The sequence below is a fragment of the Sparus aurata genome, chromosome 7 (genome assembly GCF_900880675.1).
Source record: "Sparus aurata chromosome 7, fSpaAur1.1, whole genome shotgun sequence".
NCBI lineage: Eukaryota > Metazoa > Chordata > Actinopteri > Spariformes > Sparidae > Sparus > Sparus aurata.
In genome coordinates, this window is record NC_044193.1 from 33,974,203 (window position 1) to 33,980,338 (window position 6,136).

The following is a 6,136-nucleotide window of genomic DNA, read 5'->3' on the forward strand; positions in this document are numbered from 1 at the left end:
AACGGCGGTGGTGAAGCCCCTTCTGAAGAAGAGCAACCTAGATCCCAACATCTTTGATAATTATCGGCCTGTATTCAACTTTCCGTTTTTAAGTAAAATTTTGGAAAAACTTGTTTTTAATCAAGTAAGTGATTTTTTAATCGCAAACAACATTTTAGAGAAGTGTCAGTCTGGTTTTAGGATGAACCACAGTACAGAGAAAGCCCTTTTAAAGATTTTAAACAACATCAGGTGTGTCATGACTGTAAATCTGTTTCTTTGTGTTCTTGTCTGGTTTTGTCTTGTGGTTTCTTGTATTTGATTTCCTTGTCTCTGTTTCTTGTCTTGTTTTTCCATGCCCTCATGTGTCCTTTAAGTTTTCCTGTGTATTTTCCTATGTTCCCTCTGGCTCCCTCTGTCTATTGCTTTGTTCCCTTCATGTTCTCATGTGCTCCTCCCCTTCGTTGTCTCACCTGTCGGTCCACCTCACCTGTTCCTCGTCTTGTCATCAGTGTCTGTGTTCCCCTCACTCCTTGTCTGGTCATTGTTCTTGTCAGCGTCCGTCTTTGTCCATGCTCCATGCTCCAGTTCTTGTGCCTCCGCCTGTTTGTTCCTTGTTCCCCCACGGTATGTGTTTTTGGAGTTTTGCATTTTGCATTTTTGATTTGAAATTTGCCTTTGATTTGATTAGGCAACTTAGATAACCATAAACTCACAGTCTTGGTACTACTGGATCTAACCGCCGCCTTCGATACAGTAGACTATCACATTTTATTAGATAGACTGAAGAACCTTATCGGCCTCTCTGGTACTGTTCTTAACTGGTTCGTCTCTTACCTCATAGACCGACACTTCTTTGTAAGTATGGATATGTATTCCTCAGAAACCCACAAAATAAAGTGTGGGGTTCCCCAAGGGTCAATCTTAGGTCCAACTCTTTTTAATCTTTACATGCTTCCCCTTGGGGACTTCATCAGGAGGCACGGCATCAGCTTTCATAGTTATGCTGACAATACGCAACTGTACATCGCCTCGTCTCCTGATGACACAGGGCCTATTGATGTCCTTTTTAACTGCATTTTAGATATCAAGACATGGATGGCAGCAAATTTCCTACAGCTCAACCAGGACAAAACAGTGGTTTTACTCATTGGTCCTGAAGGCAAGAAAGATAAACTTTTACCAAAGTTAAAGGATTTTAAACCATCACAATCTGTAAAAGTTCTGGGTGTAATTTCTGACTCTGAGCTCAGTTTTATTCCACACATCAAAAATATAACAAAGATAGGTTTTTACCATCTTAGGAATATAGCCAGAGTCCGCCCGTTTCTCTCTCAGGCCAGCATGGAGGTGCTGATGCATGCTTTTATCTCTTGTTGTTTAGACTACTGTAATGCCCTGCTCTCTGGCCTTCCCAAAAAGAGCATTTTGAATCTACAATTATTACAAAACTCAGCTGCATGAGTGCTGACGAGGACCAGAGGGCGGGAGCACATTACACCGGTTTTAAAGTCGCTGCATTGGCTCCCCGTGCGGTTAAGGATTGATTTTAAGGTTCTTTTACCAGTTTGTAGGTGTCTTAACAGTCTTGGGACTTCTTACTAATCTTACCTGCTTTTACTCTATCAGCCCCCGCAGACCCTGAGGTCCTCCGGCACCTGCCTTTTGACCATACCACAGGTTAGTTCAAAAAAGCACGGGGAGGTGGCTTTCAGTTGTTATGGCCCCCGACTGTGGAACAGCCTGCCGGAGAACCTCAGGGTCTCGGAGACTGTTGAGTTTTTAAGAAGAGGCTCAAGACCCACCTTTTTAACCAGGTGTTGTGTATTCAGTTATTACTTCACAGCCCTAGGGGTCGCTGTTGGTCAGTAATGCTGCATTGACTGTGTGCCGTATATGTTGGAAGAAGAAGAAGAAGTTGAACAGTAAAAGAGTGAAGTTCACGTCTGAGTCTGCCATCTTTCATTACATCTAGTTAGTACTACTCTGATTATACGAGCACATAACAAATTGGCGACGAGGATGGTGAATGTTGTGCCTCTCCCTGCATTGTTTTTACCACAACCTGCAATTCCGTTCTACATGTGGATGAAGATGTTCACGAATGGCCCAACAAGAGGAAACATGCTCTACTCCTGCACTGCTTGGGCGCCGAAGGACAACGTGTCTTCTATACACTCACGAATGGAGATGCAAGTTATGAGTCAGCAGTGACTGCATTGCGTGCACACTTTCAGCCTGCAATAAATGTTGTGGTGGAGAGACATAAGTTCAAACAACGAGTGTAGAGACCGCATGAGACTGTTGCTGAGTATGTTGGCGCGCTGCGAGAATTGGTGGCAACATGTGAGTTTGCTGGAAATACTGATGAGATGATACGGGACCAACTCATCTAGCATGATAGCTGCCCAAGAATACGTGAGAAGCTGTTGGTGCGAACAGAGGGAAATCTCACACTGGACTTAGCAGTTAAAATGGCGGGTCAGGTGGAAGCGGCGATCAGACACGCATGGACTCTTACAGCAGAGCCCCAAGCTCCCGTGCACGTCGTGAAGGTGAAGCCTGTGCAGCTGCACAGGTGAGCTTTGACACAGTAAAGACTCGCATTGTAAACAGTCCAGCACTTGCAGTTTTTGACCCTAGCCTCCCGACCATTGTTTCCACTGATGCTTCGGATTATGGTCTGGGGGCCATAGTGACACAAATACATCCTGATAAGACAGAGCGTACAGTTGCATTTGCTTCACGTTCACTCACACCAGCAGAACGAAAATACTCCATTGTGGAGAAGGAGGCATTGGCCTGTGTGTGGGCCGCCGAAAAGTGGAGGGGACAAGATTCACGCTGTGCACAGACCACCAGGCCCTGACCACACTGCTAGCTACAAAAGGACTCGTACGCGCAGGAATGCGTATTGCACGATGGTCAGTCAGACTTCTGTGTTTCACATATGATGTTGTGTATCGTGCTGGTGCACAAAATTTTGCTGCTGACTGTCTTTCCAGGTTGCCTCTCCCATCAGAAGAGGATGCAGAGCCAGTGATGGAGCCTGAGCTGGTGGCTTTACTGGATGCGGAACTGAAAGCTCTCTCAGTGAAAGACTTCACTGTGGCATGTGAGGTGTGTCCAGAACTTACTACTCTGAGAGTGCAGATGAAAAGAGGATGGCCTAAAACAACAAAGTCCCTACCTGCAGTGCTAAAGCCTTACTTTGCTGTCAGAGAGGAACTCTCAGTCCAAGATATCGTAGATATACAGGGGCCCTCAGCGACAGTTAGTTCCTGTGGCCTCAAGAAAACAGCTTGTTGATCTGGCACATGAAACCCACCAGGGTGTTGTCCACACTAAGCAGAGGCTGCAGGACTTATACTGGTGGCCAAGTATGGACATGTGTGTGCAGGAAAGCATCAGATCACCACTTTCCTGTCTACAGTGTTCTCAAGGTTTGGCAACCCTACATAACTCATTAGTGATAACGGGGCACAATTTACCTCAAGTGAGTTTGCAAAGTTCTTAGCAGTGAGAGACATCAAGCACAGAAAAGTGTCTCTGTATTATCCTCAAGCCATTTTCATCTTCTTCTTGTTGTGTTCGGTTTCTCCGTCTACTGTCTGTTTGTTTACAGCGTGCACGCTTAATGCGCATGCTCCGTCTCTTCTTCTCCGTTTTTGGTGAATGTCAAGCGCCACCTATAGGCCTGGAATATGAACTACAGCGTTTTCAGTCGTATTCAGTGGATCCGTATGGACGCAAATTTTCTTGAAGTGATGCCGAGGAAGACGGAGGAAAAAAAGATAATTTTCGTCCGTGTGGACGGCCCCTCAGTCTGCCGTCTTTCATTACTACTAATTAGTACTACTGCTGCTGAGTATACAAGCACATAACACCAGGCTTTTAACTGATTTTTAAATTCTTTTTAATTCCTTTTATGCTGTGCTAATCAGAGCACTTGTATCCTTTATCCTTTTTTTACTGTTTTAATCTCTCACGTTTTTAGCCTCTATGCTTTTAAGTTTTAGTCCCTCGTGTTTTTTGCTTCTATGCTTTTAGGTTTTAGTCCCTCGTGTTTTTAGCCTTTATGCTTTTATGTTTTAGTCTCTTATGTTTTTAGCTTCTATGCTTTTACGTTTTAGTCCCTCGTGTTTTTAGCCTTTATGCTTTTACGTTTTAGTCCCTCGTGTTTTTAGCCTTTATGCTTTTTGCTTTCTTTTACTGTTTTAGTCTGTCAGTTTTAATCTCCAGTGTTTCCTCATGGGGGCCTGCCAGACTGGGAGATGTCTCTGGTCTGGCTGCTGGGGGTGCTGTCCCATGGACGGTTTCAGCCCGGGTGGGTAGAGGGCTCTGCACCTTTGTGCGGGGCCTCCTGTCTGCCCAGGTTGGGGTGGTCTCTGTGGCGGTGCTCTCTGCGGCCTTGGACCGGGATCTCTCTCAGTGTGGTTGGCCCCCCCAAAGGTAGCTTCCTCTGTGCCTCAGGTCTCGCTGCCCAGCCATGTCTCTTTAGTAACAGCTAGTGTATGTGTGGGTGTGAGTGTGTGTGTGTCTGCGTGCGTATGTTTGAGTGTGTGTATGAGTGTGTATGTATTTGTGTATGTCTCTGTGCATGTCTGTGGGGGTGGGAGGGTTGGGTTCTTCTCATTTTCTTCTCTTGATTTTATTTGCTGTTTCTTTTTTTCTGTTTTTAAATCTCTGTAAGGCACTTTGGGCTACTTTTTTGTATGAAAAGCGCCCTACAAATAAAGATTGATTGATTGATTGATGAATTGATGATGTTTGATGCTGAGCTTTGTTTTGATGTGCAGGTAACGAGCACTGTTAAGTCTTGTTTCTTCCAGCTGAAAACAATTTCCTAAATCAGATTTTTTTTTATCCCATTCTGACTTACCCAAGGTATTATATGCTTGTATCTTCTCTCGCCTGGACTACTGCAATGGACTGTATACTGGAATCAGTCAGAGCTCCCTCCACAAACTCCAACTGGTGCAGAACGCTGCTGCCCGAATTTTAACAGGAACCAAAAAATATCACCACATAACTCCGGTTTAAGCAGCTTTGCACTGGCTACCCATTTTATTCAGAATCGATTTTAAAATTATTTTACTCACTTTTAAAGCTTTAAATGGCCTTGCCTCTATATACATCTCTGATCTTCTGGTCCCCTATGTCCCAATGCGTACACTGAGATTTATGGATGGGGCTCTACTGGTGTTCCCTAGATCCCGGCTGGTGACCAAGGGTGACCGAGCCCCGACTCTCTGGGACTCACTACCGCTTGAGATTAGACAAGCAAAATCACTAGTCTCTTTTAAATCCCTACTGAAAACGTTCTTTTATCGTAAAGCCTTTAACTTGTTTTTCTCTCCCAGCACTTGCGACTTTCTATGTTTTGACATTTCTAATCCCAGCTTTGTCTGCATTGCACTTCACTTTGCTTTGTTGTTTTTATCGTAATTTTTTATCTGTCATCCACTGTGTTTTTATCTCTTGTCTGTAAAGCACTTTGTAACTTTGTTAAGAAAAGTGCTATACAAATAAAGTTTATTATTATTATTACTATATTGGGTGTCTAAACTGCAACCACTTTGAAAGTTTAAACAAAATCAAGACAACAAGAAGATTTGTTATTGTATAACACAGGGTTGCAAAACGAAACAAAAGTTTGTAACTCCTTCATTCCACACAAACATAGACAGGCAACTATTTAGGCTATAAACATACATAAACCCATTACACAAAGGAAATAATTCTGTGGTGCATCTTTTGATTTGCATCTTGGTGTTTTTATTATCAGTGCATTACGAAGAGCTTAAGATCTGTAGCAGGTTGGTTATTTGGGCTGGAAGTGTAAAGAAAAGACTTTAATCAAACAAGTTAGAGATCATGCAAAACACAGAGTCAATACAAAACGACAAATAGGTGTCAGGCAGAGTTCAGCGCTTGATGTGATTGCTCCAAACATAGTCCTTGAATTCTGGCCTGTAAAGCAACAGATGAGCAACATGATTCCTGGACAAGACTGTACGGATGTCCGAGTTTATACGACATTTTTTCATTTATCTACACTCAAAAAAATAATACTGCATAATACTTAATTAAATTAGTGAAACATTTTTACACTTAAAAATATTGAGTTGATTTGAAAGCTCTCAAATCTGTTAAA